The sequence below is a fragment of the Opisthocomus hoazin genome, chromosome 6, assembly GCF_030867145.1.
Source record: "Opisthocomus hoazin isolate bOpiHoa1 chromosome 6, bOpiHoa1.hap1, whole genome shotgun sequence".
NCBI classification, from domain to species: domain Eukaryota; kingdom Metazoa; phylum Chordata; class Aves; order Opisthocomiformes; family Opisthocomidae; genus Opisthocomus; species Opisthocomus hoazin.
The window spans coordinates 54,556,132-54,576,880 of NC_134419.1; the positions used below are offsets into that span (position 1 = coordinate 54,556,132).

Consider the following 20,749-nt stretch of genomic DNA (forward strand, 5'->3'; position numbering starts at 1 on the left):
CAAATGCCAAAAATCAAAACAGATCAACTGAATAAATTATTCAATGGAGAGTGACATTACTCCTCAAGCTCTGTGCTGGACTGGTAAGAATTGATCAGCTTCACAGCTGATGGTGGCAAACAAACAGCAAAACAAAATTGTTCAGTGAACAGACTATCTCACAAAAAAAAAAAGAGCTAGAAAAGCACCCGCTCTCAGTCTCCGCAGAGCTTTAGACCTGCAGTGCAATCACACTCATTTCTTACCACATTTCTTCCCATGAAACAACTGCTTAGCCCTCTTCTCCTTTTTGCAGCTATCATTGCAAACCACTGCTGCTGCATTTTCAGGACACCACATCTGCTACAAACTCCAGGGAGACAGGGAGAGAGAGTCCCTCTCTGAGCCCGGCCGCAGAGCTCAGTGCAGTCACGATGCACAGGCACCATTCACACAGACACCTCTCTGCTGCCTTTTATCCAAGTTGGTAGTGCCGAGGCAGGGAAAAGTCAGCGGCACAGCCCAGAACTCCTAAAAAGCCAAACAAGTCATCACTACTTGCACGCACATTAAGCAGTGCAGAGTGTCCCAGCCTTCTCAGAGCCAAAATTCACTTCTTCCAGCTCTGCCTCTTGACATCACCTGTCTCGCACTGTGTCACCCTCCCACAGTCCCAAAATTAACTGTACTCCCTTCTGAAGATCCATACCCTCTCTCCCCCTGGAGAACCATCCCTTACAGGGTGGCTTTGCTGAAGCCAAAGGGATTCCTCCTGCCAGGAGGAGCCCTGCTGCCCTCATTTCCCTGTATCAGTATAAAAGCAAGCAGGAGATAACACAGTGCTTTCCAGCTTGGAAAAATTCTTTAGCAGGAACATGCAGGACCAATATTATGGAGAAGGCTCAGTTGAAAGGGGAATGAGGCAGCAAAAGACAAACTATGCAAAATACTACTTCACTCGTAATTTGCCGTTTCCTTAGCTACTGCAGATCTTTGAGCATTTTTTTAAAAAAAAACCCTTTCTCCCCATTTATCTATTAGCTCTTGTTCCATCCAGCTATGCTGCTGAATTCCCCTATTTATGACATCATATACGTTGCTATAGAGATAATTAATTAATGCAACATAATAAAAGTCAGCAATTTTCCTACTTTGCAGGTTAACGCAGGACTTCAAATAGAGTAGGGACGATAGAAAACCTTACTTCTAAACAGCAGTATTTCTAACAATCCCCCAAAAGCTGAGTGCTCCAGAGCCAGTTGGGCTTGAAAATCATTTCCACAGTACATGAAACATGCCGCATTTGGTATCACCACTATGATTAAGACCCCAGAGAAGAATTAGCAAAACAGCAATAAAGATGGATGAAGGTTCAGCCTAACAATTGCAAGGGGAGGAAAGACTTCCCCGAGGGTCCAGCAAAACTCTTCCCCTCAACCTGGCAAAAATCACCAGCTCACCAGGTACTTGGCCAAAGATGCTACAAGCTGTGATGTCCTAGTGGCTAATCCCAGACACACAGGGTCTTTTCCCAAGAGCCCTCCAATGCCAGCCGCCCCAAAAATCATCTTTCCAGGGGTGTCTGTCTTCTACGGAAGGGAAGCTGAAGGCTGGGTTAAGAGCAGCTCGTCCTTGTGGGACCTTCTGAGCAAGCCCATGATGAGAGAGGGGTTGAGACAACCTCTTTGCACACCACAAGACTCAATGTCATGATCAGCCACGAGCCAGCAGCCTTTCCAGCTGCTCATCAAAGCAAGATTTTCCTGCCTGTCACAAGTGAGCCACACGAGGAGGCAGGAGGTGAGACCAGACACTTTCACCTCTCTCATACGTAGCTGCCTTCTGACAGCCAGCTTAACATTTACGGCTGACAAGGACATCAGTGACTTGTCAATGTGTCCAAACAAGACAACTCTTTGATGAGTGCTATAACTCCATCCAGGAGGTTGCCTTCTTACCAAGAGCTAGGCCAAGGCCAAAGAAAAAGAAAAGGATGCTGTGGAGGATTCAGGTAGGTGCCACACGCGCGGTTTGGTGTAACGCCACCATTCTGTTAACTTAAAAAATTAAAATCAACCCCCTTTTCAAGCAAGGCCTTATTCTATCATTTTTCCTGTGCTAATTAGAATCTTTTTATATACTTTTCAGTTCAGGGTCTCTGCCTTCTGAGGTTAGAAAGAAGAAAACAGCACAGACTAAATTAGGTCACTTAACCCTCAGGATGCTACCATTCCTCAGCAAAAGTTGCTCTGCACTCAATGAAGCAGAGACACACATGCAGAATAAATGAGTAAAAGACCATGTTTTGAGACAAAAGTGACATTATCAAGCAACATGTGCCTTCCATAACCATGAGGGCTTTGTCATGTTATGATATTTTCATGACAAACTTCATTGTCATGCCGTAACTGAAGACACCTGCACTTCTCTGAGAATGGCCCAGTGAAGAAAAACAACCAAATTATTAAAAAATTTTAAAAGATCATGGGAATTTAGCAGAAATATCACAAGTCCACAATACTGTTGCCCAACTTATAAGCCATCTCCACAATACCTTCCTTCAATAAAAGCATTGAAAAGTGTGCACTTTTATATTGCATTCACATACAACACAGTTAAGGAAAATTAGAACCAAAGAAATACCCAAGTATTAAATGCTTTATGATCTGTTTGGAGACTTCAGCATCAGCTACCTATTCTTTACAGGCTCAGCTACTTTCAGTAGGATAAATTGTACCGAGTCATTAAAATCCAGAGCTTATTGCATACCATCTGCAGGCAGAGATAGTTTCTCTGTTCCCAAGTCATAGCTGTTTTCCTGGCAGGCTGCTGCTTCGACCTGTTGCAAGACTTCTTCATGTCTGCCTGCAACACACTCCCCAAGGAGATGGGTCCACCTTACAGGGTCAGTTTGGCTGCAGAAAGACAGGGGCAGAAGTCTGTTAGACAACTTTCATGAGACAATTTTAATGGCAATATCCAAGCCTTTTGCTTGATCTGCAGACAAAACCAGAGAAAACCCAATCCTGCAACAACCAGCTGCTGCTGCATAGGTTTATAACTGGAATAAAGAAAGAACACATTTTCCCTAAACCCAGACGACAGCCCAAACTAGATAGCAGAGGCAAGAAATCATCTATGGTGAGAGTAACAATGGGCAATTTAGCTTGATTATATCCTTGCAGATCTTCCTATTTATAAAGGTTTGCATTATTTTGAATGCAAACTGTTTTTTTTTCCTGTGCATCAGCTCTCGCAACCAGAAGTTGTCATTAGCTCCTGATTAAAAGAGGCTTCAAATAAAGAGTGGCAACAAGCTCAAACAAAGAAGTGCTGCTGCATCCCAGTCCTGTTGCATCAGACTGACTGCTGCAAATGTCAGTTTTATTTACTGTTTGGAGTCCACTAAGCTTTTCACTTGTAGGAGAGGTAAAACTGGGAATACTGGGCCAGACTGGAGAAAAGAACAACAGAGGAGAAGGGAAGAGGTAAATAAATAAGCAACCATGTGGCCCATGTGTCCAGGAGGGTCCTGGCAGTTCATACAGGCAACATAGATGCAAGTTGGCCCACAGAAGCAGCAAACAAATTAAATAAGCTTCACTAGTGAGAGCCTGACCTTTTCCATCTTCCCCCCAGCAGAAATCAAGCTTCAACAGGGACCAAAAAGAGGGTTAGAAATAGCAAAGATAATAAAGTCAGTCATCAGAAGCACAGCAGACTGAAGGGAAAAGACAGGCAGGTGAAAGGACAACCTCAAGAAAACCTGAAATATTGCAAGTCATCCACTATTGCAAAAATACCATGAGACATAATCTATCCCACTAAAATATTGGCAGCAGAGGATGTGACCAGGTGAGGCTAGGAGCTCCATTTCGATGCTGAGAGAAGGAACCTGCTCTGCTTTACACATTAAACGGCTCATTTTAGCACACGTTTGTTGTGTATTTTTTAGTGGAACAGAACTCCCCTCTAGCAAGGTGCAAGCAGACACCAAACAAGATTACTCTGAATTTTCCAGTCTCAATGGCATCCGGGCCACAGGAAACAGAACGAATTGTTTCAAGTCGCAGGTTACTTACGACAGGGGCGGCTGAGCCACAGCCTTTAGGGGATGCCTGCACTGCACAGCCACAGATTCCTCTGGCTGCTGGAGAACCCAAGCCAACGCCAAGCTGGTCAACCACATCAGCACAGGGCACTGCCTGGGTTATTTACCCTGTGCTTAAACATCCGGGATGCGCACTACTGGGAGATGACATAGCAGGACCTAAGCACAGGATGACACACTGCTCTACGGATGCACCAGCTTGGTTAGTTCAGTCTCCAGCAGGTACCAATTTTATAGACGCACTTTTTAGTCAAGATGACAGGAAAGGCGATAGAGAGCAGGGCACTCTCCACCCCTGCATCTTTCCTGACCATATATATAGCACACTGCCTTCGGCAGGCAGGCTAAGGGCTTGCTGGTAAGCAAAAACGCTGCTCAGGGGAGCTCACGGCTGGTCTCCCAAACCTCATGGCCAGGTCCATACTAATGCACCAGTCCAGATTGCCTTCCCATCCCGAACAGCACAGGTACCAAACCCTCATCCAACCCTCAAGAGCAGGAAAAGCTAACTTCAATAAATGTAAAGCAATTCCATCCAATTCCACCTTTTAAATGCAACGCTTAATTAACTCTACTGGGGCTTCGTTCGCTCTAACTGCTTGTGTTTCCATGCCACCAAGGTTAGGAAAACACTTTCTCCCTTTGCACAGAGGGGCCCTGGCTTTCCCTCCCTGCTTCGTGCTGGCATTACATTAACCAGAGACCAGGCCCTCGGGCGCAGAGAGCCTGGCCCCAGACAGAAAGAGCTTCTCCTTCAAAAACCTGCCACCAGCCGGCAGTTTTTTTGCTGCTCCGGCTGACCCTCGCTCGGACTCCAACACAGTACCCTGGCAGGGCTCTGGCACTCGAGTACATGAGGAAAAAAGAAGCTGTCACCCCTCTACATCCAACACTGAGAGTCAGTAATGTTAAACTTTCCAAAAACAGAAAAAGAAAGCAGGAAAGCAAGCAAGCAAGCAAGCAAAGAAAAGGAAAGGTGGGGGCAGAGAGAGAACAACCAAAACCAGATGTTTCTAAGCAGCTGGCATCTCTGTTTCTCCCAAGATGCTGATGAACGCAAACTCCGCGACTTGACAGACCCCCATTGGCTGCCCTCTTCCTGCTAACAGAGAATTCAAATCAGCTCTGCCAGATTTAATCATCTTCTCTCCTTAAATAATAAACTAGGGGGAGGAGAGGAAAAGGATTTATTCATGTCACTAACTGTCAAAAAAATGTTTACTGTGCTAAAATAACCTGGGCTCTTGAACTGCAGGAAGGAAAAAAAAAAAAAAAAAGAGAAAACACCTAGGGGAGAGGGAACTGTGAGAACGTCAGTTCTGCACACGAGGGGCACAGACATGCCCAGGTAGACGTTGAGATGGGCATACGTGAGGTCTTCCAGCAGATATTCATGGGGAAAGGTAGTGAAAGCAGAGCAGCAGGGAAGGGGGGAGTGCCTTGGCTGACTTAGCTCAGCTGTTTGAGCTGAGCTCTGCTTTTTGCACAGAGCTGAGCACATATCATTTTTTAAGCAGAGCCTTGTGAGACTCACATCAACCCCCAGCACTAGCTCAACAGTTTGCACAGCAGCTCCCTCAGTCCTGGCCTGCTGGGCTCCATGGCTCTCCGTGGTAGCGGACCATCCTCTCCAAAACTCATCAGAGAGGAAGAGAGACATCAGAAGCAGGACTGCAAGGTGCTGCTCCTACCAGAGGAATGTCAGGGGATGTGGGAGGACCTAGAAGCAACTGCAAAAATTCAATGTACCAGGAAAACCAAAGACTTTGGAGCATTACTGAAACACATCTCCAGCTCTGTCACACAGGGCATGAACTGCAGAGCTCCTTGCAACAGGGCGTGTGAAGGTTCCATAGCACAAATGTTTAAGCAAGCTGGCAAAAGTCCATCAAGGACTGTTAAATACAAAGTTACAGATTAACTTCCAGTGCAGGAAGCCCTGAAGCTGGAATGCCCCAGACTGGGAGGGAGCAAGACAGGGGCACAGGGTCTTTCTCAGGCATGTCATTAAGATCCTGCCTCTCACTGGAGACCCACCAGCGAACTCAGCACAGCCGATGTTTTGTACCTGCTGTAGATAAAACAGCAGGTGGCTGTGAGGCTGCTGGTGAAGTCCCAAGAAGCATGTCCTCGGGGGGGGGGGGGGGGGGAGCGGAACAGAACACACGACACCCATGAAGAGCTATACCCACCCATATCTAGTACCCCTTCACCACCTGCAGCAGGTAACAGGATGCAGGCAGAGACGAGACCCAACCTTGAACATCTCACCTTTCAAAACACCCAAGTGACGCCATTACAATTGCGCACAGAAGTGAGGATCACTTTGCTGGAGCAGGGTCCTCAAGACAGCCTTTCCAGAGTGGACATATCATAGCTTCCAGGATGAAGAAATGCTTGCAGTGAAAATATCCCAGCCTCCCTACAATTCACTTCAGTCTTCTCATGCAACCCAGTCTGCCTCCTTCCTCTCCCACAAGCTTCCATCCTGGTGCCCACAGCTGGAATCCTGTACAGATCTGGTTTTTGGTGTTTTGAGCATGTTCCCAAACTTTTGAAGCTCTCCTGTGCTTTAGCTGTTATTTCTCAGCCTGGGAGACACTCTGCTGGTGGGATCTAACAGCACAGCAAAGGTGCAGTGGGAGCCAAACCAGTGGCTCACATCTCCAGTCTGAGGTTTAGAGGCAACAGGCATCTGCAGAAAACAGTCAACAGGAGAATTAGCCACCAACAGCTCAGCAGTCCCTGATTTTCCTCCTGTCCTTGCATACCCTCAGGCTGCCCAGCATCTGGGAAAGCTAAGAGACCTCTAGATAAATCACTGCAAAGCCACGGTGAGGACAACCCTATCATGGATAATATTGACATAGCTGAATCCAGTAACAAATTGTTTTCCACTACAGACCATGCATTTCATCGCAGTCCTTAAGGGACATCCTATGCAATGAGATTCCCTCCTGTCAGAATTAAATCAGGATGCCTATTATAAGAAAATGCACTCAACTGCACAATATCCTTTGATGTTCTAGTTTTGTGATCCGGAGGTGGTCGAACCACCACAATTTAGCAAAAGCTGACCGGCAGGGTGGCCACCCACTGCCCAAACTGCTTGCGGACCGCAAGGACGTCAGGCACGCAGGATGTTCCATCCGGGTGGCTGCACGCACAGGCATATCAAGAGCAAGCACAAGAAAGAGGAACCACAGGGAAACAATTGCTCTGTGACAACCGATGGCTCATAACTTCTTCCAGCAGCAGGATGTCATTCCAGCTCCACCTGCAGGAATTTCTGCCGGTGAGAAAGCCTTGAAGGTTAGATGAGAAAGGTAGTGCTCAGGGAGGCGAGGGAAGTGAGTAGGCTGAGGTTGGTGGTGAGAAGCAGGCTATATGTTAGAAAAGCCAGGAAGGTGGTAAGTCTTGGGGCTGCATAAAAATACTATTAAATAACTTGTAGAGTCAAGGGGTTCGGGTTCCTTGCTATAATCCCACAGGCAAATACTGAATGCAGCTTCCCAAGAGTGCGTTCTAGCAACCTTCACGAATTCTCTGCTCCAGCTTATACTCCATCTGCATTCAGCCTCTCTGCATGGTTCAGCAGCTGAAGTTTCCAGAAGGAACATTTGCTGAAACTGAATTTTACAGGAATATTACAGAACATTTGCAAAATGAGATCTCAATTGACAGCAGGGTACATTCAGGATACAAATGCCATTCTAAAAAAAAGGTTACTCCTTTAAATCAGGGAACAGACAATTGGTACATCATTGCAAAATTAATCACCTCTTTATTTACAGGTTTTGAATATTGGAAGCTTACAGTGCTTTGAAACCTACAGGCAAAAAACACTGCCTAGCAAATAATCACAAATGGGAGTATAAGAAAATTCTAGTCATCTCCGAAACATTTCACCTAGAGAAAGTAAAAAAAATTCATCACATTAACAGAGACAAGATATATGCTCAGCAAACACCATCAATGGTCTAGAGCAACAACCTTCCTGCAGAAAGGGCTCTCTTGGCTCACCCTGCCTGCCTGAAGCCACCTTCCCTTATTTCCCGATGGAGAAGAAACCAAACTGGAATCCACTGCCTGAAGGAACGGCTTCTGCGGGAGGCTTCTTCCTATTGCACAAGAAGAAGAGTGCAGCTCCTGGACAAGCACATTTCCACAGCAGAGCTGCAAATCCCTATCTTCAGAGCACCTCAGAGGCAGCACAACACCCAAAGAGTTAAGTGTGCAACCGATGGTGAGGGTGGGGGTGAATTAAGTCTCTGTGATGTTTCAAGCAAACTGATGTGATTTGGGCATCAAACTCAGGCTAAAAGAAGTAGCAACACAGCGGGTTTCATAAGTAACCCATCCTATTAAAAAGGAAATACTGTTAAGAGGTACAAAAAAAAGACCTTGAGTGCTTTCCCAGCAAGGGTAAAACCCTCAAACTTCTTAGATTCCAGGAGGAGAAAACCCAAACCTTCAAATCCGCACAATGTAAAAACCAAAATATTTAAACTTTATCCATATAGCACCAATAGCAATAAGGAAATGTATGAGCACATTACAGCTCACAGGAGAAATCCCTGAAGATAAAAGACAGCAAGACAGGACCTGAAGTATGAGAGACAGGAGAGTTCATAGCATGGATCGCCAGTCCCAGAGCAAGTGTAAGGCATGGAGAGATGCAGCAAATGAGCTACGTGCAAGAAACGAAGACAACTGTGACCTTGAGCTGAGAACACACTTGTAATAGATCTCTAAAGCAGCCAATCTCCTATTTATACAGTGGATAAATACCTGTGCAGCTACCCAGGAAGCCATGCATAAAAATTCTGCACCAAGCTCCTGAGAAAACCCCACACCAGACACATCTCTGCTCCCATCTCTGTATCAATCCACTGCAAAGCTGGACTAAATGCCTGTTTTCCACTCCACAGCTAACAATACAAGGCCTAAATGCTGTGCCTTTTATCTGAATTATCAGCATTTGCTGGGCCTGGCTTTACTTTTGCGGACAGCAATCACAGAAGAATAAAAAGAGAAAAATCTCATATGGTTTATTCAAAGGCTGGAAACGTCTCACAGCCCTGGTTGTTAAAGGGTGATTTTCTTGCATCTCTTTTCAAACAGAAAAGCAGCACGGGGAAGAACTAGAGATCTAAAGTGGCAGACAGACTGACCAAGAAAAATGTTTGGTGGAACAGCAAAAAAGACTGAGGGCCAGCTTAGCACACACTGAGCAAAATCAATAACATCCTCTGTGTGAATTGCCCTAAATTGAATCGTTTTTACCAGCTTTGTAAACCAAATTTAGGCTTCTAGGAGACTCTAGAGAATACTAGTGATTCAGAGATAGAAATGAGCCTTTTACCCCATGCTGGCTTTGTGGAGGTCTCAGAGAGAAAACGACAGCAGCAAGAACATATATAACATTAATGCTCATGCCTGTGCATCCTCATTGCAGGGACTGACTGAAGGAGATTCCCACAGATGCCACCACCACAGGTTGTCCACAGTCCTGGTCTTTGAAAGAGGAGGGAGATGCACTTTCCTCTTTCCACTTTGGAAACAACCAACTGTTTGGGTGTTCCCATGAAGAGAAGCCAGAGTAGCGCAAAGAGCTCGCATTAGCCTTTTCCCCTCTGATGCCAACATACCAACAGATTGATATTATCCTCAAGTGCCCTCTGCGAAACCAGGATTAATGCAGTCTTGGCCCAAAGGGCCAAGCAGGCTCTAGACCAAACACTACTCATAGAAATTAAGGCCCAGGCTGAGACAGCTCAAATTTCCTCTGGGAACCTGTGCCAAACCACTCCCTGTTAGACAGACACCTCCAAACGTCCTTGAAAAGCCGACAGGGAGCACCATGCACAGAGGCGAGCCCAGATTCAAGCAGTTTGCATTTCGTATGCCTGCCTTCCCAGGCTGATGCTTGCTCCCTAGTGCTTTCCTTTCTCCAGCCCTGGGGGGAGACCTTTCCCACTGCCACGCTGCCTGCGGCCACTGGGACTCTGCTGTGAAAGACAGCAATGTTAACGGCATGAGTTTTGACAAAGCATCAGCTCAGGTCTCTCAATACCTTTTATAACTTTCACCTTTCTATCACCGCACTGTGGCACATCTACCCCTTTAGTGTTTCAGGAGCATCGACAGGTGACAGATACCAAAAATAAAAGCCAGAAGGCCCTTTGCAAGAGCAGAAACAGTTCTGGGAGAGCTGCCTGGGGAAAGTCACCCAACCAAACACCCAAGAAACTACCTGTTCCCTGCTCTGCTCCAGCTTGGTTCCCCCATGGATGGGTTCAGCAGAGGTGTAGTCAGAGCAGCAGCTCTCAAACTCCCATCACCCTCGGGGGCCACCCCATCCAACTAAGCACACACCCTTATGAAGAATGAATTAAAAACAGCAGAAACAGAGGAGAAGGTGCAATTCCATCCAGCACTAAACTTCTCCATCCCAAGGCACTTTTTTTTTTTTTTTTGGATCCGTACATTTTGCCTGTGAGCAATGATAAAACTACTGATTAAACTTTAAAGGGGGACTATCTTTGAACCAGAGGAAGGCACAGCGGGGAAGGGATGCATTATTGAAAGGAGGGTTTGTGTTTTCCACCCCAGCAGCCACCATGAGATTGCCAGGCAAAGCACAGTACTACAGAGTCAAAATCCAAGTGCCCCGAGATGAACATTACATGGTAATATATGCTTAAATAACCCGTTTATTACACCCTCTGATTGTAACTTTAACAAGGCACAAGTTTTACAGCTAATATTTCGGAGAACTGCAACTTTTTTTTTTATGGCACGCCAAGAATTCACGGGAGAATGAGTCTCACCTAAGTTTACTTCTTCCATCAGGGGACTAAACAGATTTTTCTCATAAAATTACCTACCACATGGTGCCTATAAAAAGATGCAGCTGTAAACATCCCAGTTTCAACCTCACAGCTGAAAGTTAGTATCAAAAGGAGCAAAAAATTCCTACAGTAAAATGGCTAACTGCAATAGATTTTACACCTGTCTGGAAAGCTCTTCCTTCAATGCCGTATTCATCACGTAGGCTACAGCCCCCCGCCAGACACTCGGGTGGGGCTGTGCTGTTGATGTGCAGGATGCACTGCCAGGGAGGCTCTGTGTGTGTGTGTTTGCCTATCATTTAAAGTCAATGTTTCTCCCTTTTTTTTTTTTAAATCAAAGAAGAATTAACCTTTGGGGAAAAAAAAAAAATATGCACAGACCATCTCCTGCAGTGTTGACACAACAGTTTTCATTTGCAAGCAAATGAAGGTTGAACTTAAACGTGAAATATTCATTTATCAGCATTAACCTAGCTTCCCTTCCCCTCTTTGCCCTCACAGGCATTTTTCTTGTTTGCCTTTAAGTGGGCTCATAAGTGTGTGTGTTGAGCCATTTTTGTTCCCCAGATTACCCCCTGAACTCCTCTGACCCACTAGTTGTCCCCTGTGACAGGGCTGCCTGTTCTAGGCAACATTACATAAAAAAAAAAAATAAAAAAAAAAATCAGACTTTCAAAAAGGTTCCATTCAGGGAAATCCATTATCATTAATGGCAAGCCTCCCAGAATCTGTTCTTCGTTCCTTTTTCATTTCAAAATGTCAATGCATGTTGTCAGAATGCAATTGTTTTCCTTAATCATCCACAGCAGTGAAGTAGAAAGTACTCATCTTTGTGGTGTGGAAAAGTCACTTGCTTTATTCATATCACACTCATTTTTGAGAGGATGCTTTCCACGCTGGCTCTGCCCTCCAGAATCAAGGCTTATACACTCATCTTCTGTACAAGCCTGTGTGAGCGACCAGGATCCTTCCACTGGGAAATTCAAGTTTCTTTCCTAGGGTTGCCACTGAAGGAAAAGCACAGGTATGAGGACACGTGTTAGAAGGTGTCAGGGAACCCCTAAGTGAAAGCCACCTAGAAAACTGGGTATCCTCTTACTTTGAGGTTGGGAACAAGAAAAAGAATTGGGGCATTGTTGTCGTCTCAATTTTCATCAAAGCCAGAAAGGCGAACTGCAGAATGTTGTTCCACTCCATTATTGCTTCTTGAGAGTTGTTCCTCAGTGCAACAACTACATACAATCTTTTCAGTTCAGTAATTGTTAGTTTTTTTCCCCCAGCAATCACAAAGAGAAGCTGCGGAAAGGTGCGAGCAATAGACTTCTTAAAGAGCTGTTGACAACTCCAGGAAACTTTTACATTTCAAATGCATTCTACCCACTTTTCCTATATTTTCCCTGGTTCTTAAGTTCCTCAATTTAGCACACAAAGCTATTTGCATGAAAATAGCATCTTGAGAGTTTCTTATGGAAGACTTACAATGCCTTTCTTTAGAAAAAACACCACATAATTGTCAAATTATGTGTTCAACATCTCAGGTAGCTGGGGTAAGAGGAGAATGAAGCATAAAACTGATTGCAAACATTTTTCTTTCATTTTAGATCCCATCAAATTCTCATTCTCCAGCTGCCACTCACAATGGTACTCCTGGATACATTAATCTAGCGCCATTATATTCTCTAAAGGCAAGGAGCACTTTTATTAAAGCAAAGACAAATTAATTTAATGGTTTGACTGTCTGTGTTTCTAAAAATACATGTAGACTTCCTCTTGACTTGCAGGTAAGCAAATTCTCAGTTGATATATTCTTGGACTAAGCCCACTCCCCCAAAAGAAAGATAAAACATCCCATCTGGTAAGCACCCCTTTCCCAAAGTCCTAGAAAAATTGGTGGAATCTATGATGCATAGGTTTTGACAGGTCAGCAGAGCATTAGCTGAGAGATGACATCTGTTTCTAAATGAGCTGATCCTACACAAACCCACCGGACTACAAACTTTACCAAGACTGTGATCTGCAGTGGAGAAGTGTTATACAAGCAAGCAGATAATCTTTTGGGTAGCCAGCAACCATCTCACTTAAGGTCGTTGCACTTACAATCAGCATCTTAAGTTGCCCGACATAGTAAACAGGCAGTTAGTATTTCAACATGCTCCAGAGAGGAAAAAAGCAATATGTTCACCAGATTTTATACTTGCTGGTGTTTCGGACTGTGTTGCAAGGGCAGTCTCACAAAGAGATCGCTCCCAATGCTGGACATTGAGATGAGCAAGGATGGGTCACAGCCAGCAGCCAGCCTGGGACGCAGTGCCTATGCAACATCTTTGGACAACAGAAGCTCCCTGGACCCTTCTGGACTCAACATTTTCTCAGGTTGCCCACGAATACTGGAGGCTGTAGCCAACAACTTGGTCTTGCCAGCCCCACCTACCTACACCTGAAAGCAAGGACTTTCTGGCCAAACCTGTATCACACAGATGATCATACTGATGAATCCTCCAGCTGCATCAAGTAGTTGAAACTGCAGAAACGAAGGAGAAATACCAACTACGTGCCTTAGCTAAAGACTCCAGCAAAGCCAACGACAGTCATCTCACTGTACTTGGCTCTGTCACCATCAGTGGGTGGGTGAACTGACTGCAGCTACTCGGGTGATGTCAGAGCAGTTACAGAAGGTGAGGAGGGGACAGAGCATGATGTAGTTTACCTAGCTGCAGTCTATTTACCTTTTATCACCCACGAAGCTGATGAGGATGTTATTTCAATTGCCTGTGACTCACAGAATCACAACACTGGATTTCCACAAGAACACCAAGGAGGAGAAAGGCAGCCACCATAGACGTGGGGCTACATTATGAAAAACTCTAGAGACACCCTACAGTTCATTTGATATCTCAGATAGCTCACAAGCACCTTCACACAGTGGCCTCCTCAGAGCAAGAGCCTCATGCACTCCCACTTTCCTGGACCTGGGTCTTGGAGCCATTCGCACACACAGAGACCAGAAACCACTCTGATGTGGGAAATTGACATTTAGTTTGATTTTGCCATAGCTTTAGTTTGATTTTGTTATATAGCTTTGCGGCCATGTCGAGGCAAGGATTAAACCTCTGACATTTAGTTTGGTCCTATTCTTTGTAATCTTGCTAACAAGGACTGCTGTGAGCTCAAATGTAGATAACAAGGACTGGTGCGAGACAGGTGAAAGAGACAGGGACTGATAAGGACTGATAACCAGAACCCTACTGTCTGTAAGAAGACCCCCTCTAGCTGAAACTGGTTTGGCATTTTGGAACTCAACCAACACAGACAACTCAGCAGTTTTGGGCCAAAGGTGAAAAGTACACAGCGAGGAAGACTAGGAGCCTTCATCCAAAAGGCCCCCACCGATGACCACCAGATGACATTGCGCAAGCACTAAAGAGGGGCGGAGTATCATAATGAATTCCTGTAAATAATTATAATAATCACACCTACTCCCAGAACTAATTGCAATAATCCAGCCCACTTAGATAAACTTTGTAATAAATAGGCGCATGCTTTGTGACTCAGTGTGCAAGTTAGGAGGAGCGATCCCCCTTGCACCCGGCGCTGTAATAAACATACCTGCTTTATAACTCTCTGTGAGTAGTGGAGTTTGTTTCCGCACGTCAACTCCACCAGAGGCCATATCAGTTTTGGGTATTTTGCAAGCATTTTGCTTGCTGAAGTCATGAATCAAGCTCCACGTTTCTGCTCCAAAGTTCCTAGTAAAGGAGATATTTCTCGCATTGAAACCTTGAACTCCATTGGAAAGATCACTGAGGGAAGGCAAGTCTTAAACTATTTACCCACCCAATCAGATGCTTCCAGAAATTACCAGCATGCTTTGGGCACCCCACAGGAATATGACCTGCCATAAGCTTGACTTGCAGAGATCCTAGCAAGGGAGATCTGCCAATTACAACAACAATCAATATTCTCTCTCAGGCAACCATTCCCCTTAAGATCATTAGAAAGTCCTACGAAAGAGTCACTGCCACCACCTTCTAGGGCAGACCACAGGAACTGTGTATGATGCTAGGTATCAGTAAAGGAAAAGGAAGCAAAGAGGAGAAAGAAACTTCAAGAGGCAAGGGTAAATGGCATTTACCCCAAAACTGGAACTGCAAGAGAGCTAGAGTGTTCAAATTCCTTAAAGGATTTTAAGATCGGGCCATATTGTTCTTTGATCTACAAAATTTCTGCTGCACCCACACATATACCCCTGAAAAAGACCCTGGAGTTTACTCTAAACAGATACCAGAGGCTTTACAGATCACTACGAGTGCTCAGAGCCTCTGTTTCCTGCCTCACCCAAAATAACACACACTCCTTTGGCAGCGTAGACCGAAATCGTGAGAGGACATCACATCAGCAGGAACTTGGAGGAAAAAAAAAACAAACCACAAAAAAAACACCCCAGCAAATCACTCAAAATAAAACCAGGCAGCACCTGGACTTTTCTTTGTGGACATCCCAGCTTCAACACTGCTGTTCTCATGTACACTGTCAAGATCATCTCCTAAAATGGCAGATAGGAAGAATTTCTTTTTGCATGAACAAATGCAAAATTATCTTGATAGCTTGTAGTATTCAGCACGTCATCACACAAATTCATTAAAAAAAAAAAATTACAAGGTCATTTCCAAGCAACTCTTAAGTAGCTATTCGCATGCAAATGTTTGTGCGTGTAAACACGAGAAAAACATGAACAACAAGAAATCTAGTGAAAAGTAAAAACAAAACAAAACAAATCACTGCAAGCAGAGTAGCTCTCCCAGGAGACAGCAGGAGTTTTTTGGGGTTTTTTTAACACTTCTGACTGTTATTGCAAAGGCAGGAAGAAAAGACAAATTAGAAAGATGAGAAGATTAGCAAAATACAAGGTCAGCAATAATGTGACTCCAAGGTATTATTGAATTCAGTCAAGGTTAATCAAAGAAGCCAAGTTTTTACCTTGGTGCCTTCACCAGGTGCCTAAAAATGATCTAAGGAGCCAGCCCAAGAAACATTAGATTCTCTCATTTCTGCCTCACAAAGAAGTATTTGCAAGGCCCTGGTTAATTAAACCAATAAACCACAAGTGAAAGCCTGGCCTCGTGCCACGTTTTTACTAGCACGTTGTGCAGGGGTGCTGCATTAACAGCTGTTATCCTGTGGCAGGGGGATGGGGGAGATGAGAGCGGGGAGCAGAGGAGAAGGAGCAGTAGTGGAAAAAACAAGATGAACCAGCTGATTTTCAATTAACAGTTGAAATAAAAATTAAGTGCTTTTAGCGCTTGGCCTTCAAAGTGCCAATACTCTTTAATAACACAGATACCTGGCCGTTCTATAGCCCTATTAAATCAACTTCATTTGTTTTAAGCAAAGCTGAGCAGTACTTATTTAACAGGCACTTCTTCAAGCATGACTCAACATGCAGGGAAGAATCCTTTCAGGGCAAAGAAAAATGTCTCAGAGGGATGCTGGGGGAAGAAATTTCTCTTTGGACAAGAAATCACTCACCACAGCAGCTTCTGGCCAGGCTAGGAGCGTTTGGAGACAGTTTGGATCACCTGTTTCTGCCCAGCTTAGAGTACATTTTATTTTGCCCCATGCAGATATGCTGATGTCCCCTGATGTTAAGCACCCAGTAAAGGGGTGAGTTTAGGATCGCAGGCTCCTAGAGGGAGAAGCAGACACCTTAAAAGATGAGTCACTCAGTCAGGACACCCTAAACATCCTCCTCAGTTACTCATTTCTCACTAACACCAGCTGACACCTTCCCACCACCTTGGGTTAATATCAATCAGAAGCAACACCCTCAAGATATGTGGTGCTGTGTATCTGTCCCCAGGTGTGAAGCAATCTGAAGAAGGGGTAGTAACAACAGCCTTTGGTGCATAGTGAGCCTCCAAGCTGTCACCCAGCTTCCCTGAAAGTCCTAGCCTTTCCTTTTCTTGGAAAAAAGAAGGATTTTGCTTACCAAGTGGGTCTGAGGAGGGGCATGCATGCTACACCCACGCTATCCGCAACTGAATCCTTCCCTATGTCCTTGCAGTCCTTGGCTGCCCAGACCACTCTGTCCCACCTAGGAGCACATCACAGATCAGTACTCACCTATCCTGGTCATTTAGGGATAAGCGAAGCTCCTGGAGCTCCTTCACCACGTTTTAAGTGCTCAGGGTTTCAAGTTTCATTAGTGGTTACTCTTACCTGTCATTTTCTTTCACTTTAGTTTCTGTATCCCGGTCTCTTTGATCCATTTACTGTAAGATCCACTTACTCCAATCCCCGACCCCTCGTCTTTGATACAATACAGAACCAATTCTTAGTTGGAGCCTCTTTCCTTCTGCCAGAGAGCTCTCCAGCAACAGCTTTGTGTTACAGCCAAAACCATTCAAAGGCCCCTTCATACACTTATCCTGAAACTCTTCTTCAATCAGTCGCCGGTTCTCCATGTGCAAGTAACTCTTGTCCGCACGTGACCAAGGCTCTTGTGCGCTCAGTACAAAGCATCTCAGCGCATTCAGAGTGGTGTTTATGAGCCAATGTGCATTAACCTTTCCTCTTGGAAGCTGGAATATGGAGTATGATGGTTATCCAAAAGGCCTAATAACCAGTCGAGAGCACGAGGTGCGGCTGAGCCTCGCAAAGTGTTGAATTGCCTTCCTGGGATGGTTTGATGAGGGACATAATCACAGGAAAAGTATTTTGATAGAGTGCGTCTTCATCTCTCTTAAAAGTACCAATAATCAGTAGCTAATTTTCTCTGTCCTGTTAGAGCTTGTATGACTTCTTGAGAAATTAATACCTGTCTTTAAGGTTAGGCTGATACAAGCACCGCTGATTTTTCAATGGCTCAACTTCGGGGCTGGTAGAACAGCAAAATTATCATCATTTAAAGGTATCATTAGTTAAAGCAGAAGTTTCATTATTTAAAGTTTAAAAAATTGCAAGAATATTCTTTGTGATACATGCAAAAGGACACCTTGCTTCACATTTGAATACCAATGTTTTGGAAAAGGGCTCCAACTCTCTGGTACTACCAACGTAGTCCAAAATACAGATTGAACTGAAGACGTGGAGAAGGAGCAGCACCACACTGGGAACACAAATACTTTACTTCGCACCTGCCCCCATATACCTAATTTTAAAACCTTCCTCTACGCCTTGCCTGCAAGGGCACTCTGAAACACAGCGTTCAGATCCTGGGTTTAAAGCACTCGTTGTCCAAAGCTACATGGTTTTCTCCCTAGCAATGCACCCATACTTCAAAGGAAAGCATTAGTGAAGGCATCAAATGCACAAGACCACTCCAATTCTCCATCGACAGCAGCCCAAAGGGTAGGAGGATGCCAAAACAGCCGCCCCACTCACCACCACCCACTTTCCATTTCAATGATGAGCTCCAAATCACAAAGACGGAGGTCGTACAAAAGGCACCTACTCTGCTCCCCCGCCACAAGCCCTTGCAGCACCACAGCAGAGTGGGCACAGAAGCCACCCTGAGAGGTGAATGCCTCCCATGCCTGCCTGGCTTGGGGCTGACCACATCCCTGCAGATGGGAAGGGGGGGTGTCGGCCCCTCCGCCCCCACTTCTCTCCATTTCAGAAGCAAGAAGTAGAAAAAGGGACAAGGCTGCAATTATTATTCCAGGTTTCGAAACCGGGAGGGATGGGGGAGACTAGAAAATGTCACAGGCTTCTTGCGGATGTGACACAGGCTGGCTTCTGGGCAAATTAACACAACCGGGAGAATTTGCTCAGACTCATCAGAGTAATGAAATGTGATATCCACTGGAGAAAGCAGGGGCAGGGACGCGCTCCACTTTGCTGTAGCAGCGATGCCCTTTAGACAAAAGACTCCCTGGTGAAATGCAAAACAACTCTGGGATGGAGTGTATTCAAACAGGATCCAAGGACAGCAAACCCATAACTACATAAATAGATCCCTTCTGCTTATTTCTGTGCTGCACGGGGATGAGCCAACGTGTATTTGGGGAGGGAATGCTTAGAAAACACAGCCATGTTTCTTTTTCCCTCCTGCCTGCTCTCCAATAGTCCTGTTGTTTGGTCTCACCCCAAAACACCTCACTGACTACATCTATAGATGGCATACACCAGTCACAGGTTCTTTAAGACTGATTTACAGCAATTGCTGCACCATGCAGGGAGGCAAATTAATCTGGCAAACAACTCTTCCCATCCAGACTCCCCTCTTCTCCTGCAGATCAACCAAAAACTTCCAGCATTCCTTTCCTGTGAAGATAAATAAATGCTAGCTCTTTTAAAACTCTCCTGTTCAAGACTGCTAGCTGTTAGGATGGTCTGTGTCATCTCAAGAGCATGCAACAAAACCTGCCCATCTAGCACCCGGCACTTGGCATACCCCGAGCAGGACTGCTGGTCCCATCTCTTCAGAAATGCTTTTTGGTGGTGTCCCTAGCTTTCATCCCATTGCACATCCTCCTAACAGCTCCCAGCTCACATGACTCTTTCCAGACTTGCATATGAAGACTTGCCCATTGACCCGTTATGGTCTTCCTGCACATCAGCTTCATTTCAGGGCCCTCTGCCTTGTACGTACCTCCCCATCTTCTGTATTTACAGACAACAGATTAATTTTTGCATAAGTGGGGCCCCCAGAGAGCTCTTTTTAAAGGAACTTCAAGGACATGCTATGAAATGTTCTCAAAAATAGTAACTATTCTTGTCTTAACATTGTTTGGGCATTGTACATTCTTAAGCATACATACAGAGCAGGAAAATACCTATTACGCCATGGATAACGCTACCTGAGAGGTCCTCTGTGTGAGTCTGGTGTAGCTTTGAGTAAAAAGGAGACACCATCCCTAGGGAGAGGAAAAAACAGAGATCACAGCTTTAACTTTACTTTTCACACCTTCCCTCGCAGAGGAAATGCTGCATTCAGATGTTGGGTGAAGTATAACACATCCCACACTCCCCATCTCAGTTTGAAACATGTAGCCCTCCATTACAGAATCCCAAATCATGCTCTGGCAGGTCAAAATAAGGCAATTCATTTGTTAAATCATTTCTTTGGTTCTGTTTAGACTTGAATTAATTTTAACGAGTATATATCCAAAGATGCCAACACTTGTCCATCCAAGAGACTGCTGTCATGACACTGGCTTTCTCTGACATGGTTGGCCTCAAAACCACCTCTTGGACCTTGATACCAGCAACATTGAGACTTTCTTTCTCCATACAGTTTGTTTTCAGTTTTTTAAGGACTTTAAAAAGGCTGTTGGAAAAACGTTGACTTTGCAAACAAAGTTTCTATGCGGAGCAATTAATCTGACATGTGGCATCTTAATTTGGATATGTGTTTTAAGAATGCTTCTTCAGGCAGCGAGCAGCTAAGCTTTGGGAAGTTACATAAATCAGTGCATTTACATTTGTATGCGCTAACAAGAAATGAATGCCTCTTTCCCTTCCAGTTAGCATTTATGTGTGTCACGGCTGCTGCTCCCTCTCCCCACCTTTTCCACTGTCTTCAGGATATGACCACAGAAATTGTCATATTGAATTACACTGATAACCCATCTAATTTAATGCCTTCTCTAAAATAGTACCCCACACCAGCTGCTACAGGGGAACATTTAACACTCCTTATAATTGACAGTGATAGAACAGCACCACCACGAGGGACGTATTTCCTTTGCATTAGGGAACCTCCTTCTTTCCTTAAGCATTTTGTCACATGTATTTTTATCCTAGCTTTTATACCTGTGAATGTTGTACTTTGAGAAAATCTGCTGTCTGTTATGGGGACTCAGGA

At 44.8% G+C, this 20,749-nt stretch overlaps 1 long non-coding RNA gene across 1 annotated transcript; it reads right to left on the reverse strand.

Moving 5' to 3' along the window:
- Positions 1–16,525: 16,525 nt before the first annotated feature.
- On the reverse strand, positions 16,526–17,812 carry LOC142361733 (uncharacterized). The gene is made up of 3 exons (XR_012764352.1): positions 17,161–17,812; positions 16,931–17,035; positions 16,526–16,627 (listed from the first exon to the last, which is right to left on the reverse strand). It is a non-coding gene; the product is annotated as an uncharacterized LOC142361733 (long non-coding RNA).
- Positions 17,813–20,749: the final 2,937 nt, after the last annotated feature.